The 24859-nt window shown below is 34.7% G+C and overlaps 1 long non-coding RNA gene across 1 annotated transcript in view; it reads right to left on the bottom strand.

The window, feature by feature from the left end:
• LOC135307778 (uncharacterized) overlaps nt 1-23952 on the bottom strand; it is a 29194-nt gene extending 5242 nt beyond the window's left edge. Inside the window, exons 1-7 of the long non-coding RNA XR_010368424.1 lie at nt 23721-23952; nt 19865-19987; nt 16975-17119; nt 16360-16479; nt 15155-15217; nt 3544-3612; nt 1049-2297 (exon numbers count right to left, since the gene is read on the bottom strand). This is a non-coding gene — a long non-coding RNA (uncharacterized LOC135307778). The remainder of the gene's footprint in view (nt 1-1048; nt 2298-3543; nt 3613-15154; nt 15218-16359; nt 16480-16974; nt 17120-19864; nt 19988-23720) is intronic.
• Between the last annotated feature and the right edge of the window lie 907 nt (nt 23953-24859).

The following is a 24859-nucleotide window of genomic DNA, read 5'->3' as shown; positions in this document are numbered from 1 at the left end:
AAAAATTTGAGAAAAATCTTGATGTAAGTTCAGAAAAAAATCAAGAATCTTGTATGTCAGTTTGTTTTTATTTTAACCAAATAAATTTATTCATTATATTTGTTCATTTGCAATCCATGTTACTTCTCATTGCTGAAATATCTATTTTATTTATTTTTTAATTAAAAATAGAACAGAGAAGACTGTTCAGTTACTTACTTAAATGAACACAGTGATAACCTTATCAGAATTAGAACATTTGTATGAAAAAAAAAATTAGATACATTTCTACAAGTATACTATACCTGTTCAGAAACTGGCTCTCAACCAAGCCTGGATACTCTACAAATCACATAAAAGCTCAGGGGCTTTGTTTGCTTATTTTGGGGTTTGGAGGAGGGGTTTTTAGTGGAAGAGAAGAGAAATTTAAATGAAGCTACTAGTAGAAGAATATCACACCACTACCTTTACATTTAAGGAAAAAAGTTAGCTAATTCTGGAAAATTTCCATGTAAACAAGGACTTTTATAGGCAGAACCAGGAAGGGCCACACACCATTTATATCCTGGAACCATGGCAAAGTAAAGGAATATCAAAAAAGTCACCTCAATATCCTTGATGTTTGCACAGTTTTGGTTTTTTTTTTTTTTTAACTTGACTGTAGAGTATGGCAAGGACTCTGAAACAGCTCTTGACCAAAGACCCATGGGAATATGTAAAATAAATGCCTAGCACCAAAACTCTGTTCTTCTGTAGTCTGTTTTCTTTCACTAGCAACCATAGGATGTATCATTGTCAGGCTTTTCGTCTCACTCCGGTTTGGATTTTAGTTTTTTGTCCTATCCATTTTACATTCCCATATTAGCTACAGAAAACAGGATAAAGGAAGGAAACCATTAACGTAAAACCGAAAAAAAATTAAATAAAATACTGTTTCTTCTATATTTGGTAGACTAATAATTAATTTTCCTCCAAAAATTTTAAAATAATAAATAATAAAAAAATTAAAAATAATTATTAATTTTCCTCCTTAAAATTTAAAAATATTATAATACTTCCATAAACTCACTGTAGGATATTCTGGCACCCGCTCAACCTGGCCTCTGCAGTACCAGCAGCAGTGAATGTATCACAGAGGATAGCCATGGAGAGGACATACACAGCTGCAAGGGTTATATATCTGTGCTGGAGAGCATTCTTGCTACTTGCCAAAAGACATTTGAGTGACACATCCATTAATGAGTTAGACTTGCAGAATGTTGGAGACCTTGACTGGGACACATGAAAAGCAAAAAGAAAAAAATAATAACATTTCTGTTGCTTCTTTATTCCTTTTTCCTCAAACTCATAGTAAAGCTCTCTTCTGTAAAGAACAAACAGGACAGTCACTCTTGTCTGTACCAAATGCTTAAAGCCAGTGTTAAGCCCACAAGTGGTAATGCAGAAAATGTTCAGCATCTGACAGTGAAAAGAAATTGGAATTGTCTCAGACTTTGCAATTACTGACATAGAGATAAGAATTACATGGGAAAATGATCCAAGAGATAGAACTGTTACACTATGGAGACATTTAATTCCCTGTAGTACACATTAGTAAACCAGATGATTGCTCATGTAGGTAGGACCAGCAGCATAGAAAAAAATGCATGGATCTACATCCATTAAAATATACTTCCAACATTCAAATTTCTCAAGCATGGTTTCACTTCAAGTGGTTCCTCAGGGAACGTTAGGAATGAACGATTGGCTTCTTTCCATAAAAACATTAATACATTAACCTTGTGAACTGTTGAGCCAGTGAACAAGGCTGATTGATTTAAAAACAGCCAATTCATTTAGAATGTGGAGGTAATGGATGCATTGATGCAAGGTTTATGTTCAGAAGTTAACTGAATAAGCAACTGGCATTTGATAAGTATTAATTTACCCATAATTTGGTGAGCTACATAAGAACCTCAGCTTTGAGTAAGTCACTGCCTTTATTCTGAGTTTAACTTTTCACATTACCAACTGTGAAGAACGAAGCAGCGGAACAAAGATAGAAATAATGTTTAAAATACTGAATCAATTTGTTCTGGAAAACCAGAAATATTCACAAAATATTCACAAGATTCTATACTAAGAATTTTACCACTCACTAATCAAGTTTTTCTTCTGTCAGGAATCAAAAAATCATGACTAGACAAAAAGTGGTAGGCTTAAGCAATGATAGATATCATCTTGCCTGTTCTTCAACCACAGATTTGATGTCCTCTTGCACATCTGGGATGCTTCAGTGAATTTCTTGAACTCGGCTCCCCATTGATACAATTTGGATCCTCCAAACAGAATGTATTTAAATCAACCTTCCGCCCGGTATTGCTAATATGTATTAATTAAACAGTATGAGCCATATGTTTAATTAGGAAAATTTGATTCACAGGCTAAGAGAAATTAAACAAGGAAAATATTCTTAAGGAGAATAATTTTTACCTATACAGATTCTGAAGTTGTTGACTGTGAAACCCTTGAAATACATCCAAGTCCTTGTAATATTTCTCTCTGTTGTATACAAAGAAACTATCAAATACTCTGAAAAAAAATTGATGTCCTCTTTCTATATAAAGAAATTATTTTTGAAAGTAAATATTAATTTCATCTTTGTGGAAGGAATGCTGAAACAAACCCACAATCCACAAGGATATCTCATTAGCCTTTAGATAGATCTATACCACAAAGCCTTTACCCTACAGATTCACTGGACCTTTTGGACCACAGCGCCAAAAATAGTTATACCATCAGCACTGGATTAATATTAGTCTCCTCAAACGCTGGCAAAATGAAGTTCTGGAATTTCAGCAGTAAAAGGGTGACAGAACTCTTGTCTTGATCCAGGACAATTAGTTTGAGTTGAAAGCAGAAATACAGCTCTTTGGCACAGACAGTCAACTTTATGCCAAATATCGAAAACAGTACAATCATAAGGAGATTGAAAGTCCCTCCATGAAAAAGCAAAAACTTTCATTTCCTTTTATACAATGATATTTGGATTTGTAATACTGACATTTCAGAAACCTTAAAAGGATGAATATAGCATTTGTAAATGATTAATATACCATTTATTTTCATAAACCAAGATACTGTTAATTAAAGCTTGTTGAAAGTAAATGAAGGTGCCTGATAGCAGCTTTCTGATGAGATTAATGCTAAAATAAAACTAAATGTTTGAGAAATCAAACACCATATTTACAGGATACAAGAAAATCCAAAAAATCTGAGGATATTCAATGAACAGTTCATTCATCATGATTGAAATTATTCAAAGACAGTAATGAGATCTTTTTACTTTACCATTTTTGTTACTTATTAGTTCTGTATTTACTAAAAAGCATTGCTCCTACAACAGCATGCTTATCTGCTTTCTGATATTCTACAACTGGGATCAATCATGAATAAAAACAATGAACACATCTTCAGATATTAATGATTTGAAGCTGATAATTCTATGTTAATAGAAACTAATACCTGTGATGAAAGCTATACCATCACCCACAGCTCTTTCAGACAGGGTTACCTTGATTTTACCTTAGAGGATGCTTTCCTGATGCTCCCCATTCAGAGAAAGTTGCCTCACCACATCTTTGATGGTAACAGCTGAAAATAATATGGATCATGACATTATACCACTTCTCCAAGCAACAGCCACTAAGTGTGGAAGGCTAGGTATGATTTAAAGGAACTTTAATAGTGCTGAGGAGAGGCAAAATAGAAAAAAAATTGGCCATCACTTTTGCCATCCCAGTGGGAAACAATGATTGTAGTTTTGTGTCTCCACATGTAAAATATTATATTTTGCCCCACACAAGTGTATTTTATCAACAGAACTGTAATTTTATTTCAATATCAAGCAATGACATATGTTTAGGATGTCGAATGATCTCCAATTAGATGAATGTGTATTTTGCTTAACTTTCATCATGATTTTGCTTAGAACTAGAATTTTAAGAACTTTTCCTGTATCAAGACTGTAATAATAATTTTTTGTGTCACAGAAATGGTCAATAATATTCATTAATGTTTAGTGCATTTGCCAGTCTGACACAACCAGCACCTAAAATGAAAATAATCAAACGCATAAAACAACACCTTTCCACATTTAATGATCACACAAATAATGGCATAAGCTAATGCTGAGAGATAGAAAGTCAACAATATCATTAATTTAAAGATTATCTGCAATGAAGGAAAAATAACATATATATTTGTAAAGGAACATCAATTTAAAACCCTTCTAATTACATTGACAATAAAGCAGGGCAATGGTGAGGAAAAATATATATTTCTGAAGTTGTACATCATTATGGCAGGCATGTATTGCACTGGTACAAACTGTTCTCCACACAGTAAAATACAGCTTTATCTTCTTCGGTGAGAAATACTTGAAGTAATTGCAAACAGTTGAGATGAGGTCACATAAATCTCCTTGACTGAATTAAGGGAGTCAGGGATTGATTATTCACACTCAGAAAGGCCCAACAGAGCCTGGCCTCAGATATCAGTAGAAACAGGAGCAGTCCCAAGGTCCACTGCTGTAGAGGTCTCCAAAAAGTATCATCACTATGCTTTGGGCCCAATACTTAAAAAATTTATCCAAAATGTAAAGTTACTGTGCATTGAGCTAAATACTTAATTTCTCATTTTAATTACTGACATTGAAAACATACAATTTGAACTTTAATTAACATTAATTCTGCATCAAATACTAATAGGGCTTAGTAATAAACAGCAATCAACAAAAAATGAGATTACTTTGGCTGCATATTCTGCCAGCAATAAGAACTTTAGGTGCACATTGAATGACTTAAAATATAAATACCATCCAAGATTGCAATTAAACAAATTTTACTGTTGTTCTTTCAAATTACTTGCTACACTCTTGTATATATTATGTTGTAGGTGTGCTATAAAGGAGATAGAGAAATTTGAACCAAAAGATAATATCTCATTTTCATTCTGTAAATTTATGCTAATTACTTTTTAATTTGGCTTTTTTTTACTGCAGTCAATGTATCACTTTTTCTGTTGTCTGGTCTAATTGTTGTTATTATGATCATACACATACACACCTTTATGTCTTTAAAAGACCAAGAAAACAAAAGTAAAATTTTATCAGCAATGTTACTTCACGGTAGACAGAGTTCACATAGAAAAAAGTTATGTTAAATAACTCTAAATAGATCAGAAATAAATAATATATAAATCTCAGAAATAGATAACATCTATCTAACTATCTAATATCTGCATCTCATTTCATAAAGAACACTATCATCCAAAGATGTACCAGTCCTGAATCCTCAAAGGAAATCTGAGAGTCCTCTGCTAACATTTTAAGTTTCTCTTCTGCACTGCTACAACTCGTGGATTTTAAAAAACGTTAAGAATATCCTCTACTTTTCCCCTAGATTAGTTTCCTTTTCTACACTTGTTTTTCTCTTATAATGATTTTGGTGCTTATAAAATCTATGTTAAAACTTCTGGATGTTCTCTGACTGCAACTGTCAGACAAGACCCTCAAGTGAAGCAGTAGCAGACTACATTTTTGCCAGAGTCATGTGAGATAAGAATTTATTGTTAGTCCAGTTAATGTTTTATGGCTAATGATTAGCCATCCAATCAAGGAATTATTTAATTAATAAAGACATGTTTAATTATATTGTTTAATATCTATTCTTTCAAAATATTATGCTCACCCTAGATCCTGAAGTGGGCAGTTTTGTTCTACCCCAAGAAGAGTGGAGGATTAAAAGCAGTTATCAATGTCCAAAGGTCTGAACTGGGAAGTGTCTGGTCATGGTGATAATGATGGAGTTCTTTGCTCCTCAGTCTCAGTGACCACTTAGGTCATTTTTACATGTGTACTTATCACAGCTTGGTTCCTCCTCCTTTGTTCCCTGCTACAGCTTGCACTACACACTCCCTCAGTCCCAGTTCTCTGGCACTGGATGCAGAGTGCCAAACCTAGATTTGTCAGACTGTTTGAAATACGTAAGACTCACAAAATCACACTAAACCATGTGAGGTTGTGGTCACTCTACCACCATGATATCAATAAAAATACCCAAATCAGCTCTGGCTAACACAAACCAACACAGGCTCTGAGATCCTGCACTCCCACATCAATACAAAGAAGGTGGCTTTATTTTAGTGATGGCAGACCTATATCAGTCAAGCTACAGTCATGCACGCTCTCCAGCCCAGCACTGCCTGGTGGGAAGCAATCCATTTATATATTATCTGGGGATGCCTCAAAAGTGCACCAAGAGTGGTGCTGCTTGAAGAACAGCAATGTTCTTCCCCCGTGTATAATTCAAATTTAAATTAATTTAGCAATCCTAAAATTTACCTTGCAAAGAATATTTCAGGCACCACATTGCTCAAGACTTCATTAGCCAAAAATGTCAGGAAAAGTCATGAATTCTCTCATGCCCAAAAGATAAAAACTGAACCTGGTGACATTATGAGAACCTCCCTTGTGAAATTTAATTAAAGGATTTAACCTTGCATTCTCCTCAGACCACCTGATATCATAAGGATGAGGAAATGATAAAATCAAAAGAAAAATGTGTTTCTGTAAATAAATGCTAAGCCCCAAAGTGGCTTCAGTATAACAGAAAAATACAAACAGGGTGGGTAACAGATGGTTTATTCTGCTCTTGAAGAAAGAGTCAGTAAATAAATTTATGAACTGCTGAAATTTTTAGAGGCAAAGGTCAGTATCATTGTAAATGCAAATAGTTAATACAGAATTTTACACTGAGTATTTATTGTTCTCAAAAAGTTATTCCTATAAATATTTTTCCATTAACGTGAAGCTTATATTTATTATTCTAATGTTGCATGAAAAAATACATTAGATGATAGGGGTTTTTTTATGAACAAAGGATTTATATAATCCTTTTCATAACTTGGGCAAAACTGTTTCAAAGTCACATTCCCTTTTGTTTCTTCTGCTATTTGCAAAGATAAGCATTTATAGTCCGCATTTTTTAAAATAGTCTAGCCAATGGGAAAAAATGCCATTAAGTTGTTGCTTTGGGATCAGCACAAGCCCTTGAGGAAGAGATGCAACTTTATGAAGTGAAATCCAAGATGCAAGAACAAATATAACAGGGAATCAACTATTTTGAAGACCGATGCAAGCATTACAGTGCCTTTAATAGAGTTAGCCCTCCTGTCTCTTAATTCTTAGGTGAGTTAGTTTAAGGCATTTGCCATGTGAGGAAAAGGCTCAGATGAACAAAGGTTTTTAAAGACTTCTAAAAATTATGAACAATACATACACATACCCCAAAAACAGTGCTAACTGGACAATTAAGTTGCAATATTCCAGAAATATAAACACTGAAAACAGCTTGTTTCCTTTCTACTTGATTGCTCAGAGTAGGGATCACTAATATTTTTCTGACTGCATTTCTGCTGCTACTGTTTTTTGCATTGATCAAAGTGAGGCAATGAGACTAATTTCCCCTTCATTGTTTTTTCATGTTCACCAGATTTTCCAATGAAATTCTGAAATTTTAACTCATAAATTAATGCATTCACCAAAAACATTTTGTTCTGAGTTAAATACTTATATTTTTTACAGCAACTTTTATAACCCTTTCATGCCTCAGACATATCTCTTAATCAAGGATCACATTATTATCATGCCTTCATGAAGATTAAAAGGAAGAAATATGGGATAGGAAATTATTATCCCAAGAACTGACATTCTTACTAAGACAAACTTTAATATTAAAGACGTGACTGATAAGGGAAATTGAAATACAGTAAAAAATCAAGTCACAAAGTGTTTGGTAAAATGGACAGAGACTGTAAATCTGAAAAAGTTTTTGTGGTTTCAAAGACATGCAAGGGAATGTGAGGAGCAGATTTTGAAAAACATTGTTAACAATTTTGACTTATCATAGGAGAGTTTAAAAATGATAAAGTTTTTGGCAGCTGTGCTATTTACTGTTTCTCTATTCATAACTCGTACATAGGTACAGAATTCAAGGATAACATCCTTGAATTCTGCACGTGAACATGTGAGCTTCAGTACTGAAATTCTAATGCAAATAGCACTATCCTGCTGAAATGGTGCCATTCTCTGAAAGAAAAATCCTTATAGGGGATGAAAATGTAAACGGATGACAAGCTAGCTAATTTTTATCTACTAACATGGCAGATTATATAGTTTTTTATGTGATGTGATGTGATCTTAATTGTTCATGTACCTCTGCATGCTAAAATGAGATGCTGGGTGCACATCAGATACCTAAAATTCTAACCGTGCTGTTTTTTATGAAAGGCCACTATTTGGTGGTAGAAGCAATTTCTATTTGTAGCAGTAATACATAGATATTTCCTTTATCTGAGGCATACTCTTTCCTTTCCAGGCTAAGCAAAATGAGTACATATAAAATATTAAAAAAGGAAACCTGTCCAGCTCATTTGACAACAATGGATGAAATGAAAAATCTGATTAAATGAAATGTGTGGACGAGGCTTTACAGCAATTTCTGTGAGCCAGAGAAAAGTTTCATAAGAAGATACATGTTTACCCTTGCAAGAATTTTCTAGCAAGGTTGTTGATGTAGAAACCAAGAAAGAAAGAAAGAAAGATGAAACCTGCAACTGCCTATTCTAATAAGCACTCTGTGTCTCACAACCAATGAATAAAGTGTAAACTTATGAGCTTTGTAAGAATGTATAAAAAGCATGCATGCTACAATAAAAACAATTTGAAGCCTTCTGAAAATGGAGTGTGTTGCTTTTCATTGTCTGCATCTCAACTATGACAGTAATGCAATTAGATTTCAGTAACTATATGGAAGTCAGAAAACCAGAAAATCAGCTACACATTACACATGTTCATCTCTGAATAACCAGAAAGTGTCAAAGTATAATTAATTCCCAAGCAAAAAAACTCCTTAGTGAGTGGGTGTACATCTTAGTACCCCACAGGGAAAATTTCCTGTCTGTTTATAAGGTTGTTAGCCAAAAAAACAACAATGAATTCCTTACTGAATAACTTTGAAAATGACACAAACGCAAACTAAAAAAAGGAATAGGTAACAAATAAAGAATGGTCTTTATTTTTCAGTCAGGTGGTTAAAAGCAAACCTTGCATGGCATTACAGCAGAGTTTAACACTAATGCAGGAAGTACTTGCAGAACAGAAAATGCTGGTAAGCAGTGGCCCTAAAGAATTAAAACTCATGATACAGAAAGATCTTACAACCCTTGAGTCTGTTTTGAAGGTGAAAGTTACTAAAATGTTGCATCCAGCTTTAGTGTTCAAAACTGAAAAATAACTGAAGAATGACCAATGGACTAGAAAAGTGAGATGAAATACTTCCATTATTTTGTTCTGTTGAAAAAAAAAATATTTTTTGGTACTTTGTTTACAGTTTCTTTACTAGAATGTGCACATATATACATCTATACAATGCATACTGAATTGATAACACACTAAACTTACTGATGATGACAGATTAATTTTTTTATAGTTGAAGGGAACAGTCATACTGACAAAAAGCAGTTATCTTGTTCCAGCTAATAATTAGGCAGATACATTGATTTCAATATTTTTTCTTTTTTTTTTCATGTAGCATCAAAACAACAGCTTTCAATCTCTTATTTGTTTTGTTTGTGTTTACCAGCCTAAAGAATTCAAACTAAAATAAATAACTATGAAAAGAAAATGTTGTATAGACCTCCTAAGGTCTGCCACATTGGTGTCATCCATAAGTAGATAAATAAATAAATAAATAAATTTTGAATTATCATCTTTGTTACAAACACAAATTAATGTACCTTTTTTTAAGATAAAACTAATTATTAATACCCTAGGAAAATATCATAGATAAGATTGATTCCTTATTGCTAAGAATTTAAAAATAAATACCAAATATTTTTCAGAAAAATATTTCAAATCAAGGCTCAGGTCCCAGACTTGAAAAAGGTATTTATTCAGAAAAGCCTTATGCCTTTCAAAAAGTGAAAGTCTTGGTGCTTCTTTCTTTAATTTAAAAAGGAATTTTTAAAAAAGTTAAATAAAAATGCATCTGTTAGGTTGGTACAGAATTTTTGTTCACTTCCCTTCATATTTTTTCATTGTGCCATGAAAGGAGAGAGGCTATGTAATATCAATTAGGAATATAATGTCAGGCCCCTAAGGCAGCAAGAAAGAAGAAATGCAAACAGGCACTGCCTCTTTTAGCCTTATGAAATATGGATATTTGTTTAGAGTTCCTTCTGCAAGCCTACTGTGGAGTAAAATTTTTTTTCTCTATTTTTCCCCTCTGAAATATAACTGAAAAGACAAACAGATTAATTCTGTTGTTTCCTAACACTTGTGGTTCCACAACCAGAGTGAATAAACTCCTTCAGGTAAGTATTCTCCTGAAAATGCTTTGCTTCTACTACCAAACTGTTTAGAGATATCTTTGTCGGGCTGCTGTCTTTTGCACTACCCTTATGCAAAAACACATAAATGCCACAGGATCAAGAAAACATATTGAAGAAAACACTAGCCATAAACTTTCAAACCTCTTCAATCCTCATTTTCAACTGCAGTTCAATTAATTTATGAAAAATTTCCAAGAATTTCAGGCAACTATGAAATGTCGTTGTGAATAGTTTTAGATGAAAGGTTGAAGTTTAACATCATCAGAAAAAACCAAAAGACAAGACTTCCAATGAAAACTCCTAGAAATAAAATACAATATTACAAATAAAAAAATAAAAACAAACACTCCAATTCTCCAATGTTTTAAAAGAAAATCAATTGTCATATTAAGTTTTTATTCTAATCCTGAATATAGTATCCAAAACCTCAGGATTTGAAATTTCTTTTATATTTTGGTTTTTGAAATAATTTCTCATTTTCTTTCTATCAGCTGGCCTAATTAGTTCAATATTCAGTGTCATAGATCCATACTAAGGACAACTATTGTTACAATCTGAATTACTCTTTTCTTTGTTAATTATTAGTCTTTAGCATCAAAAAACATATTGCTTATTACTGTTGTGAAAACCGTAATGGATATTTAGCTTTTTATTGTATTTCAATAATATAAAATTCAAAGATTTTCACACCTTTCTCAAGATGAAGTGACTAACACATTGTAGGAAAAGGAAATTTAAGAAGAAATTTAAAGGAATGAACTTTGTGGGTGTTTCTCTCCAAGTCCTATGGAAGGCAGCAGAGAAAAGCTACTAGTTGAAGTCAATTATCTCTTGGTCAATAGGCCTGAGGTTGAGGGCTGATCAGAGGGGAGGTTAAATAGTGAGACAAAAGTAGGCGAATGACAAAGGAAATCTGCCGTCTAAAGTTTCATGCAAAGGATAGGAGGGAATGATAAAATTGAGGTAGAAAACAAGACAAAATTTTTCAGGTTCTGAGATATGGAAGTACTGGAATTCAAGTTTTGCCTGTAGAACTGTCAACTCAAGCATTAAAATTAAAACAGCCTCATCACAGCAAATGTGCATACAGAAGCCTGAGAAATCAGGTAAACACTTACTTTATAGCATGGAGTCATAAAGGAAAAAATCTCAAAAACAGATTCATTACCCAAGTTCACATTTCCAGTGCATCTCAGAATGCTGCCTAACACAATTCTTTCCTCACACAAAACAGTCCCTTCTTTATGAACTTCTGACATCACTTTCATCTGACAACTTATTGGAAATGGAGTGACATAAAACTGAGAGCCTGCCTGGTTCTTCTCCCACCCAGGTGATGGGTTCCTCTTAATTACATTGTAGACCTACTAAGGTCTATGACGTATTTCTGGATTCACCACCAAAAATTGACTTTACAGTGTTAAGCAGTCATACCTTACAAATTACTGGGATAAGGATCCCAAAGAAATTTTCTAGGGTTGGTATCACATCCCAAGACGCATAAAACTTTCCACATGTCCACGCCTCTGCCTCTGCCTGCAGTCTCTCAGACTGACCCAAAGAGAGAAGAAATGCAATTCCCACCTTTAAAATAAAATTATTTGTTATCATATCTCTAAATTTTCCTGATTCTCTGAATTAAACATAGTTGACCCTGAAATATCCAGGGAACAATATCATGATTTCTGGGAACAGTGGTTTATCTTTTGTATTGTATTTGAAGGGGTAACTTTGATGGTAGCATATAGTGTAGCCTGAGGCTGGTAGTTAAAAACAGAGTATACAGCAAGTGCAGAGAGTAAATTCCAGTGGTACTTTAGAGTAGGCAACAAGGACTGTGTTGATTTGCAGCTGAAGAGTTTGAACTTCTGCCTTGGGACTGAACGCAGTTGCAAAAATCTTATGATTGCATAAATTTATAGGAAGTTTTTCTGTGATTGTCTCCAGCTGATACAGTAACTTGGCAATACAGATATGACAGAAGGTTTTAAGGGTTTTAAAGCTAATGCTAAGTAGAACAGGAAAAGGCAGAATAATATCTTACATTTGAAAACCATCCTTGCAGCATAAGGCAATGATTATTCTGACACATCAAAGTGACAGAGTTTCAGAAATATCTCTCAGTTTTGAAGTTTGGGCAGCATATTTTGCAAAATAAAAGCTTAGTTTATAAGAGCGTCTTGCCTAATTAAAATTAAGGTTGTAACCCCTTACAGTGGAATTTGTCGGTATTTGTTTTGAAGAGAGAGAGGAGAACTTCCCAATGGTTTACAAGTAAGAGGTGGTTTAAGTACTTGTGTAACTGTTCTATCCCTCTGAGGCAGTGAGAGTCGCTCCAAACAAAGCAAGGAGCAACATTTCTAATGAGAGGACAGTGACAGTTCACCTTTAGCTGGAGCCATAGCCTAGGATGCTTTGTCAGAGATGAGAAACCACGCACACACATGGATGCACACAGTCTCCCTGGGTTCTGAAGTGGGCATTGCAAAGTGCACAGAGCCCAACATCAGTGCCTGCTCAGCAGCAGCATCTGCCAGTAAAACCAATCAGTGAATCTGGGCTTTCTGTTTCATTGAATGTGCCTTGCTGTCAATCTTAGTTTCATTATATGTGGCTGTATTTCAGGAGAATCATTTTAAAATAAAAGGATATAAAGTATTGTCAGGTTCTCTGGGCTAATAATGATCCTAATATCACACATAACACTAAACACATTGTAACCTATACAATGTATAGCCTCTGTAGAAGGTTGTGCAATGCTGTTAACATGTTCTATATAGCAAATAATAAAGAGAAATTAACTTCCACTGTCATTTTTAATAATACCTCTCTAATAGTAAGTTAGCAAATACTTTTCATATTCATAGGCAAGTCACACAATTTACACATTCTGGTGGAATTTCTTCATCATGCCAATCCATATTTTTCTTGTAACATTAAAAGCAGTGAATAGAAAACGCAAGTGCATCAACATCAAAAGAAAATTGAGGACTTTATCAATCTAAAATTCGTTTGTTTGAGATATTTTTAAGAAAACAAAAGATAAGTTATTTTCCTATTCCAAATTTATGACCATGTGTTTTACTTAAGGTGATGACACTCTATAAATAAAATCTTAAGAACTTATTCTTAAACAGTTTCTTTGTTTCTCTTCTTTGGGGACATAATTTCTGCTACTCATCACCATTAACCACAGCCTAGATGCAATTTTCAGTGGTTAGAGTTTTTGTAGTTTTGGTTTTGCAACAGTTTTTATGAGGAAGTTAATCTGACTTTTGTTATTTTGATTCTAAAACATTCAATTGCCTTTCATTTTTTTTCTACTTATCCTTCTGTGGTGGTCTGAGTACTTACTGACAGTGATATTGGGTGGACAACAACAGGGTAAAGAGAATTTTTTCTTTATTTACAGCACTGTGCTGAAGAGGATGTAAATTATTTTGTTTCAATAAAAATGGGAAACAGCATTTCAAAAGTTTGTGTCTGGATTCTGAATTACTGAAGTCACCTATAGGAAATTTGTGGCCTGGAGACTGACAGAAGAAGAAGGTAAGTGGCAAACACTGAGAGCAGTGGAACTAAAGGAGTTTTAGACTGAAGAGTGTGATTTCTGTTTGAGCAACAGAAGGACAATAAGAGTCCATGAAAATCCTTCCCTTGACCTCTGCCATGTTGCTAACTCCTTAGAGTAGTACTTCACACTAGTCCTTTGACATCTGGCTCTTTTCCAAAGCTATGCTGTCATTCTTTCCTGAATCTGCATGAGTCTGCCAAGAGATATTTTTTTTATAAATGTACATCTTAAAGTAAGCACAGGCCTGAGATGCAGTTAATACTTCAAGTGCCAGAGCTTGAAAAACCTCAGTCTATATAAGTGCTTTGCAGGGACGATCATGAACTCGGCAGAGAGCAAAGATGATGCTCACAGCGGTACTGTGTTGCATGCTCTTAGGGCTCCTGGGCATCAGGAATACTGGGTCATGCACAGGGACCAGGTATTCTATAATTTGGTGAGGAAAAACTGTGTGTGACTTTTGATGAAGTTGTAGCTAATGGAAACAACTGGAAATAAAAGAGTGAACAGGACAGCTAGACTGGTAAGGGAGATGGGTCAGGCCTCAGTCACACAAGACAGATACAGATAAAACAGGTTGTAGGGAGAACCATCCATTACAAAGAATATGAACTGTAAGAAAAAAAAAAAGGAAAGTATTAAACAGTGGAACATATTCCTGCAGGCCACAAAAGCAATAAATGCACGATAGCTTCACATTTTCTGATTTCTCGTCAACTTTGAACTGCTTTTACTACATAGGAATTTAAAAGATTGTTTATAGAGTATTGGTACACATGAAGAAATTGATCCTCTGACAAGTAGTTTTCAGCCTGGCTAAGTATGCTACTCCAGGATTCTTTCTACACAGCAGAAATTATTTTGGCAATCCCAGCTCCAATTTCTCTCTTACATAATCTTTGTCCAAAACAATGTATTTTCTATTGAAGTTGAGTTGCTAACCTTTTTATAATTGTTACAGTAAAAAATAATCATGAGGCTATAATAAATGAATATTGCACTGAAACCAGCTTCTTAACAATATAACAATAGTTCAATCAGCTGCAGCATTGGTTCAAGTGCATTAATTGCCAAAAACTACAACCAGATGCTTACGAGAGCCTTCTAGTCATTACCAGACATTAACTGCATTGATTCAGAAGCACTTTTCTCTTACATAACATTACTTACATCATCAGTATAGGTGTGCTGAAACATCAGTTTTGGACAATATCAGTGCTTCATGTTGTTGCTCTATAAAAAAGCAAAAAAGGGAGTCTTCAATAACCAAATGATAGACAGACTTAGATTTTTCATGTTCCCAAGTGGCAGAGGTTGAAGTTTCAGGCTATAGATGAAATATACATGATACATTCCTCAGCTAATTATTTGTCAGTATATTAATAAATCACACCAGTCCCTGCAAGCGTATCTAAATTTAGAAGGTTCATGAGATGTAATATATAATTAATACCCTTAGATTGGATGGCTTAAAGGCAAGTGATTTCCTGATCTCATGTGAAGTAGAGAACATTTATCATTGTCCAAGTCACGAATTGCCAGCATGCCTGCTTTTTGGGACTGTGTATAAATGTTTCTGTCATTTACTCTGGTTCGTGAGAAGAAAACAGAAAATATATAACAAGCAGAGATAGATTTTTTTAAAACTCATGAAGCTGTGTTTATGAATGATAAAGGAATATAATCCTCTACTTGCACATAAGGATAATGAACTGACATTTGATCATAATCATCAATGGGAGATTTACCACTGATATCACAAGATTGTTGTCAGGTCACAAATATATATGTGCATGCAAAATTTTCCAATCATTCACGCATATGTCTTCATGTTCTTCAATCTCTTCTCAAAATGTTCAAATGTTCAAAATGTTCCCAAAAGCCTTTTGGGAAGATGGTCCTCATAGCTTCCTGCACTGCACATTTCTAACCCTTTTCTCCGTGGCTCTCCATAGGACTCTTTCCCTGGTCTTATTCTCTCTTCTTGTAGGTTTTATTTTTGCATGTCATTATTCAAGTGGAAGGAACCACAGTGTACAGAATTCATTTTTCCCCAGATGCAAAGAAACGCAGTTCTTGCACAGTTAGTTAATCTTGCTAGAGTGATACACTCTGCAATGGTTTTTGTATATCTGCAAGGTTTCTACATGCAGGACTGCAGACAAATGTACAGGCTGAAAGAAGATAGTGTGTTCGTACCTCTCTCCTTCAATTTTCTATCATCCACAAAAGCTAGCTTTTTTTTTTTCTGAGAAAAATTGCCAAAGAGTATGAATTAAGTTACAGAATCACACAGAATCACAGAACTGAGTTCTACAAAAATGCTTCTGCTTTTCTCTATAGACATGAATTCTCCTGTCCGAATAGAATATTACCTGACTAGGAGAGCATCCCTTCAATATCAGGCTGCCAAAAGCAGAGCTCCCTCCTCTCCTGCAGACCTTCTCCAGTATCTTTCTGACCACAGTGGATAGCACACTCATACAGTCTTTCCTCTGTGGAGAAAATAAGCAAACCCTTCACTGATGAGGTTACTTTCCCCCAGGTTTGTGACAAAATTTATGCCATCATTTATGTGGTATTATTTACACAATTGACTTCTCAAAGCTCTATCAAGCAGATGGCTTAAAATCTTCTAAAATTCAGTGATCAGAACAGTCTGTAACTCCAACTGCAACAAGGCCGACCATTTTTATCCTGTCTCTTAGGTCACATGTGATCCACTCCACTCAGAAAAGGTAGAGTGCAAGCAGAAAAGGTAGAGAACATCAAGAATCAGAGGCAGAAAATGAAGTTGGCAAATTTTTTATCATATAATAAAAGAGGAGAAAAAGTAACCATCTCCAGGTGGAGGAAAAGGAAAATAAAAACATAGCTAATGGCTCCATAGTGACTAGTGCTGAAATACCAGGTTTTGAAGTAAACATCCTTTCAAGTTACCTAATTCCTTGAAATATTTCCCAAAATCTTTCTTCTGCAATTGAACATACCTTTGCAATCACAATTTAGGCCACTTCTTGCCTGTGTGGACAGATACCCAGGCAACACTGAATGTAGACTCAGCAGCATTAAAGAAGGCCACCTGGATAAAATCCTGTTTCTCATCTCTGACTTGACCTGATGTCCTGGCAGCACCTGGGATGGAATTTGTTTTGTTCTCAGTAGCTGGTGCAACGCTGTGTTTCAGATTTAGTATGAGAATGATGTTTACAACACACTGATGTCTTTGGTGTTGCTCAGTAGTGCTTACCCAAAGTCAAAGAGTTTTCAGTGTCATGATCTGTCAGTGATCTGCCAGTGCAAGTAGCTGGGGGTGAGCAAAGATGGGACAGCTGATCCAAAGTGGCCAAGGGGACATTCCACACCTTCACATGTTATGCTCAGCATATGAGCTGAGGGGAATTGACCATGTGCCATGGACAGTTGCTCAGGGACAGGCTGGGCACTAGTCGTTGTGTGGTGAACAACAGCATTGTGCATCACTTGTTTTCCTTGAGTTTAATTCCTCTCTCTCCCTCCTTTTCATTTTTATCATTATTATAATTAGTATTATTATATTTACCTTGTTTTGGTTGTTAAACTATTACTATCTTAACCCAACAGGGTGGGCAAGAGGGAGCAGGAGGTGATGCATGGCACTTAATTGCCAGCTGGAGTTAAGGCATGGCACCTGCTTTCAGCAACTATTTTCCTAGCTTTCACATACATAAATTTATTCCACAAATATTCATAGATAAGTGATCAGAAGAAAACGTGTTCCTGTGCTTTTTTTTCACTGGATCCTTACTTTTTTACCTCAGAAAACCCAACATATGGGTACAAATAAAACCTGGATTTCACGCAGGAAGTCCCTGTTTTCATGCTACCTCCTTGCTGTCTTTATTTTGAAAGATCTTTTGCCATATATGTACAAAACTGAATTATTATTTTTATCATCTCCCTTCTGACATCTTCAATGCCTATTTGTTTCAGGACTTCAGGATTATAGTAAAACTAATGATGGCTTCACTGTTACCTATTACTCAGTGTCCTAGGGTGACTTTCTGATGCTTGTATCCCCAATCCTCTGTTCTGCATATGCTGAATATTGAGTTTTGTGCTTTTTAAACTAGATCTGAGAATGAAGAGGGGGAGAAGGAGAAGTGGTGCAATGTTTGAGGTGGCTGTATTCAAAAACATAAAGATAAGGGCTTCAGCTCTTTTTCTCGCAGACTGTGTTGTCTGCAGCATGAACAGTGGACAAGCTCTCCTTTGCTCTTAGTAAGATTTTTTCTTTTTGTTTTTCTTTTTTTTTTTTTTCTTTTTTTTTTTTTGGTTGGTTGAGACAGAGAAGTTCCCTTCACTTTTTCTTGGAACTGATCAGCCTTGCTCTGGCCTGAAAACCCAGAAAAACACCAGGAGCTCACACCTGTGGCCCACCAGGGCCTGGAACACAGCATTTTCCAACACAGCAGGGACTGATAAGAGACTGAGTGAGCTGAGCTACAACCCACGAAAATGATTCTCTGAATTTGCCATCTCTTCAGAACAGTGAGAGGTTCCATTATTTATTATTATTCATTTTTCCATGTTTGTGAGTACTTTGCTTGTTAAATAAACAGTTTTTTCCACTTCTCTCAAAGAAGGTTCATATCTCTCAAACTGGTGGGGGGAAGGGCTGCTTGAATTTGCTTTCTAAAAGGACCCCATTTGGACGTTTTCTCCCAGATTTGCCCTAAACCAGGACACCAAGAAAGTGCTGCCTGCTGAATGTAGAGGCAACGATTACATTCAGGGAATCATTGACATGCTTTGTCAAAGACATAATTTTCAATATCTCTGCCTATTAACTTATCTTACCCATATTATGGGAGAAAAATTGATCATCCTGCATCTCTTCTCATATATTTCATGAAGATATTTTTATTCTTTTATGCAACTGATGCTGTAACTGTGAGAGGGTTTTCTGTAATTCACTGCTGGTTTTCATCAGTATTTTCAGAAGACTCTGCTACAATCTTTAAGTTTAGGATTGATATTTTGCAAATAATGTTTTTATCTGTTACCCTTATTTGACATTGTTATACAAAATAGAATTATTAGTTTGTTGTTATATTTATTATATTTTATTAGTCTTATTGTAATGTAAAGAGGTGAATGTGCAAATCTAAGATAAACATATTTGAATGGATTAGTTGCTGCTTCTGCAGTGATCTACTAAGTGGTTTTGTGATTTGTACATCTACCACATGCTAATAAACATTGAATACCTTGTTATTTTAAATAAATACCTGTAAATCTGGTCAGTATAGAGACAGAAGATAGCTTATTAAAAGCATGAGAATTACTTTTCCTTCTCTGAAAACAGAAAAAGTCTATAATGCAATTGCTTTTCTGAATGCAGAATTTCCTATTATAATGATTACAATAAACAGACAGAAACAATTGTAACAATCAGGTCTTGAAATTTACATATTTAATTATAGCAAAGGGAAAAATTCTTCTTATAGAACTTGCAAGCAGCTTCAAACATATGTTTTATAAAGTGATTTTATTTTTATAATTTAAAAGTTAAATGTTTCTGCTCTAACAGGTCAGAAATGTTTTCCTTACTATAGGAATATTTTGTATGAATGACGTATCTCTTGCTCCAAATTGTTCTTGAATAAAAAAGTGCTTGTACACTGATAAAATATTAAAATTCTTTCTTAAGGAGTTCTTAAGTTTTCCAATATATTGAATTTAATTTTTATCTCTCTTCTGCGGTTTAACTCTGGAGATTTTACTACAGAACTACAGAAATGTTAAGAAACTAGATATTCACTAACATTTTTAGAGACATATCTTTAGAGATATCAGTACCTACACATGGAATGTCTTAAAATTACAAAAGTACTGTACCTGAAGGTGATGGACTGAGTTCTTTGATCTCTCCTCCTCTTTTTGGTTGAAGGGTAAAATCAGACACTTCAAATGTTCTAGTTTAGACCCGGGGGAAAAACAGAATGCTTGTTCTGTTATGTACTTGAAAAGTGGAAAATTTATTTTAAGAGAGATGGATGGTTAACACAGTAAGGAAAGGGCAAGAATAATACCTAAAAATAATATGAAAGAAAGAGTAACAGATTAAGATATTTTTTTTCAGATTTTTGTACTGAGAGAAAGCATGCCAATCTTTTTAAATTGTTTGCCTGTCCTTGTGTTTTCATTTTGTCCTACTGTTCTGCTTAGGATCATTCCGATCAGCACTAAAATGCATGTATTGTTTAACAAAACCCCTAGATTATTTTTCCTATCTGGAACACATCTCCAAAACACACAAGATGATCAATCAATGCTGAGACAATTCCTCACAGTAATGCAATCTAGACAGCGAACAAGTTCACAGGAAAAAATAAGATCATCTTTCATTCAAGGTTTATAATCTCGGAGTAACAATTTCTAATTCAAATTTGTTGTACTGCAGCTCCAACGAGGCAAAATAGCTTAAATTTAAAAAAGCCCTCTGAAATTAAATACTTACATATTTTTTCTCAACATCAAATTTCAAAGGAGCTGTTCTATAAAAAAATATACTACCTTTTAAACACCTGTCCATTTTGCTGAAAAATAAATCTGACAGAAAAATCATAAAGTAGTTGTAGAGGTCTTTTTTAATCAAAAGACACAATTTTTTGTATTCACATTGTGATAATAGTCATAGTCACACCATGAGGCAGGGTTTCTCCTAAGACAAACCACATGCTACATATGTGCTAGCACTCCAGTTATGTGGTGGTTACACTCTGATCCAAGGTAGGGCCGTACCACTATAATTTTTCATATTCTTAAATGTTGATTTTTGGCATATGCAAAGTGGATATAATTTTGTTTTTAATGAAATAAAAATATTACATGGGAAAAATATTAGTACAGTTTATAAGCTGGAGAACATTTGCTTCTATTCTTCATGGGTAGAAATAGAAAAAGATTTGTAACAAAAAATGAGTATTAATTAAAGATTTTTAGACATGTAAGTCCAATAGGAAAGGAGCTATGGACAAGGTGACTGTGCTAAGAAACATTGCAACTTAATGAACGGCAAAGGGAACTCTACGTACGACCCTGTAAAGTCAAGGTCAGAAAAAAAAAAAAGCTCCCTGAAAAAACTGGTTACGGGCTACATAAAATATTTTGACTATTTTTAAGAAGATTTTGAAAAATAAATCAACATGGAAGGATGTAGCAAATTTATTTTGTATTATTTTAATCCCTCCTTTCATGGTATGATTATTTTGCAATCCTGAGCTATCAATTTACTGAATGTTCAGTCTTGAATAGGGATTAAAGTATAATAAACTACTCAACACAAGCACTCTGTCTGAGGACCAGATTTGGATTTCATATTCAGGACTGTGCAGTATAATGAGAGACAAAGATTTGTCCTCTGACCTGCTCCAGTTCAATCATCCTGCATCATATTGCTCAATTTTACCCATGGCTGAGAAAAGACAATAGTTACAAGTGATTCACAATGACAATTGTATGGTATACGCCAAGTTACACTTGCGATAAAAATTATTTACTTTTCTTTCGGTCTCTCCATAACTTTCTGACAGTGATATCATATACTGAGTTTCATATAGAACAGCTAAGCCACTTAGGGAAATACAATACAACACCTGTGAACTTCTAGTTGTAAAATCCCAGCATTTAAGATACAAATTTATTATTGAATTTATTATTGAATATGTGTGTTCTTCCTTTTCCTTATTATTTTTGTATCTGTGTGATTTATAGTTTCAGACCTGTAATCAATAGCAAGTGCCTGCCTGGAAAAAAAAGTCCTGCCATTGTTAGAATTTTTGGAGGAAGAAAAGCCTGTCTCACACAAATATTTTATTTAGATTTTTCTTGCTTTTGCTAATCTGAAATCAATAACCTATTTGAACCTGCAGGCAAAATTAGGATGCACTCATTAATAGTGAGACTGGTGGCCCTCATGGCAGAAAACAAAATTTGTGTGTTTCCTGAGAAGGCAGGAGGCCGAGACAGGACCCCCTCACAGCTCTTACCCATGCGAGCAGCTGACAGGGAATGTGTGAGGAAATACAGGTGCACATTAATGCAGGTCACAGGCTGCTGGCAAGGCTCCACACGTGGGCTCCCTGCACTCAGCCCTTTGAGACTGCAAGGATGGCTGCACCCCTGGCTGCTGCACACTTCATCGGTGAGAAAATCAAAGCTCACATTAAAAAAAAAAATCCTTTACTTTGTCAGACAACTGGGAACTTGTCAGCAGAAGCAAGTCAAAACACATGAGCTGATTCCAGGTGGCCTTGTGCCATTTTCAGGCACATGGAACTTTTTCAGATATTTTGTCTAATATAGCTAAAAATCATAACCACGATGACAGCATTATTGTAACTAGGCTTTTCTGTAGCTGCATTTTTATTGTATCCACTGGGTCAGATACACTGAAAAACTGATTTCTAAATGCCTTCAAATTATCCTGAGCAAATTTCCTCATTTTCTTGGGAGAAGAAGAGGTACAACAGGGAACTTGCTTTATTTATATAGTAGCATAGCCAGATATATAAGCCAGAAACCTCACTGGTTGTCTGCCCGTCTGAAATGAGCACCTGAAGATTTTCTATCATGTTAATGGCAATTAAAATAGCAGTTTTTTATCCTTATCAAAGTGATTCCAGATCAAACTATCCCATATAAACAACATTGCTTGCTTAATAAACAAGAAAATGCTATGTTTGCCTACATTTTCTCTATATTATTAAAACCTTGTCAGAAGCCATACTAATTTTTCTCAAATAAATACATCAGGGCTAGGCAATGAAGTCTCCCCAACAATGAAACTGAGAGGCAAAATTGTAGGTAAATACTCTACAAAGTATTTCAATGATAATATGTTAAGAATTTGAAATAATCAAAATTTTCATTATTGCCAACTCTAAGCAAAACTGTTCTTCATTCATAGTTTGCTATCCCAAAAACCTGCTAATAAAACTGGTGCCTTAGGACATATCAGAGCTAGCGCCAGCTGGGAAGAAACACAGTCAGTTTAATCCAGTACTGAAGCTGAGTTTTCAGCTGACTTGGAATGCAAGCAGATACACCTTATACCTGAAAAGATGAGGGTCATATCTATATGAAGTGCCATGTGAGTTTGTCATGCTAGAATATGTGATCTAGACAGATTCTTCCTGAGGTGTACCGTCCATCCATACAGTACATCTTTTCTCAGATTTCTAATTTTTCCTAAGATCTCTAATCTTCTTCCCTGTTCCTTTCTAAATTCCTCCAAGTAAATATGGTACATTATTTCTTTCTTATCACATCGTAGGACTTATTTTATCCATATTTTCTCATCTAGTATTTGCTTCAGGCTGAAAATCCTGTGCCCTTCCTGCCAACTGCAGCCTTGACACAGGGAAATGTGGCTGCTTGCACATGCCTTCAATGAGGCAGGAGGAAGCTATAAACAAAGAGGTTCATGTTCAGACACCTTCAACAAATAAACCAGATATACAGAGACCAAAATTACGCAGATGAGTATTTCATGGGGCATAAATCTGTGCCCACACTATAAACGTTAAGGTTGAGTGCTCTTTAAAAATGTATTTGGAATAAATCTCAAAGCTGGAAAACAGTAAGTGAATCCTTAATGTGTCATTAGAAATAAAGTCTCTAATACTTAAAAACATATATATTGTTATCAGGAGCACTCAACATAGCCAACTTAATCTGTTTAGAGCTATACCTTCATATTGTCTTCCTTTTTGCCCATCTGTGCTTGCACAAATCTTTCCTGTAGGATTTCAAAAAGCGCCATCATTCTGGGAAATGATAAGTGCATTAACACTAAACCCACGCAGGTAGTATGTGTGCATAAATCCTAGAAATAGGTGTTTCTCTCACGTGGATTTAGGAAGTATCACATCCATTCTGTGTAGAGAATTAAAAACATTAATCACTATTTACAATGGAGTCTTTAAAAGCATAGCAAACTCCTATAGAACAACATATTAAAATAAATAATACTGTCCACATTAACAAATTCTCATGTTGTTGTCTATGTCTAAGTTTGGATTTGTGTTTTGTGGGGTTTTTTTTGTATTTTTTAATTATAGTTATAGACACTCACTTTTAACATAAATTTTTAATTAGCTGTTAGGAGAACTTGACCATATATGCAGACAATGCTGCTACCAGAGAATGCAAGGACCAAATTCTATCTATATTCATATTAAATAGCTGTGTACTCCTATATTGCAAAACCATGATTGGAATAACAAATTGCAATTACAGCCATATTTTGAACAAGATATCATCTGTGTTTTCAGATGAGCTGTTATTTCTCACAGTCCAATTTCCTGTAATGATACTTAATCTAACCCAAGTACTTTAAAAGTATCTTTTTTGATGGATACCCACTAGTAATTGAAATAGCAACCATTTAGTTTAAAAATGAGAATTTTAAGTTCATTATCGGTCCCCCGCAGAATATGCATGGATAATTTAGTCCTATCCATAATTCACTCCTTGAACAACTCTCATTTGTACTGTGAGAGACTATGAGAACCATATGCCCTGCTTTTATTTAGACTTTGATACAAAATACCTAATTTCTGGCACAAGTTGTAGTTTCTCTAGAAATTAGATCCTTCTTCCTTTTCTTTCCATGTGACTTCATTTGTGCATGGGAAAAAATGATTGTTCAGAACAATATTTGCTGAGTGGCATTTCTGTCTTTTTCAGTTCTCATTTTGAAGCTAAGCTACTTACAGAATTTTTGCTGTTAAAAAACACATTTAATGATCCTAACGATGTTAATCTGTATGTACAAGAACAGATAGATGTAAAAGTATACAAGAATAGATGGATATAAAAGTATCTGCC

Source organism: Passer domesticus, chromosome 1 (genome assembly GCF_036417665.1).
Source record: "Passer domesticus isolate bPasDom1 chromosome 1, bPasDom1.hap1, whole genome shotgun sequence".
Taxonomy (NCBI): Eukaryota; Metazoa; Chordata; class Aves; order Passeriformes; family Passeridae; genus Passer; species Passer domesticus.
Note: the sequence above shows the minus strand (reverse complement) of the source record. Positions and strands in the feature narration are given on the sequence as shown.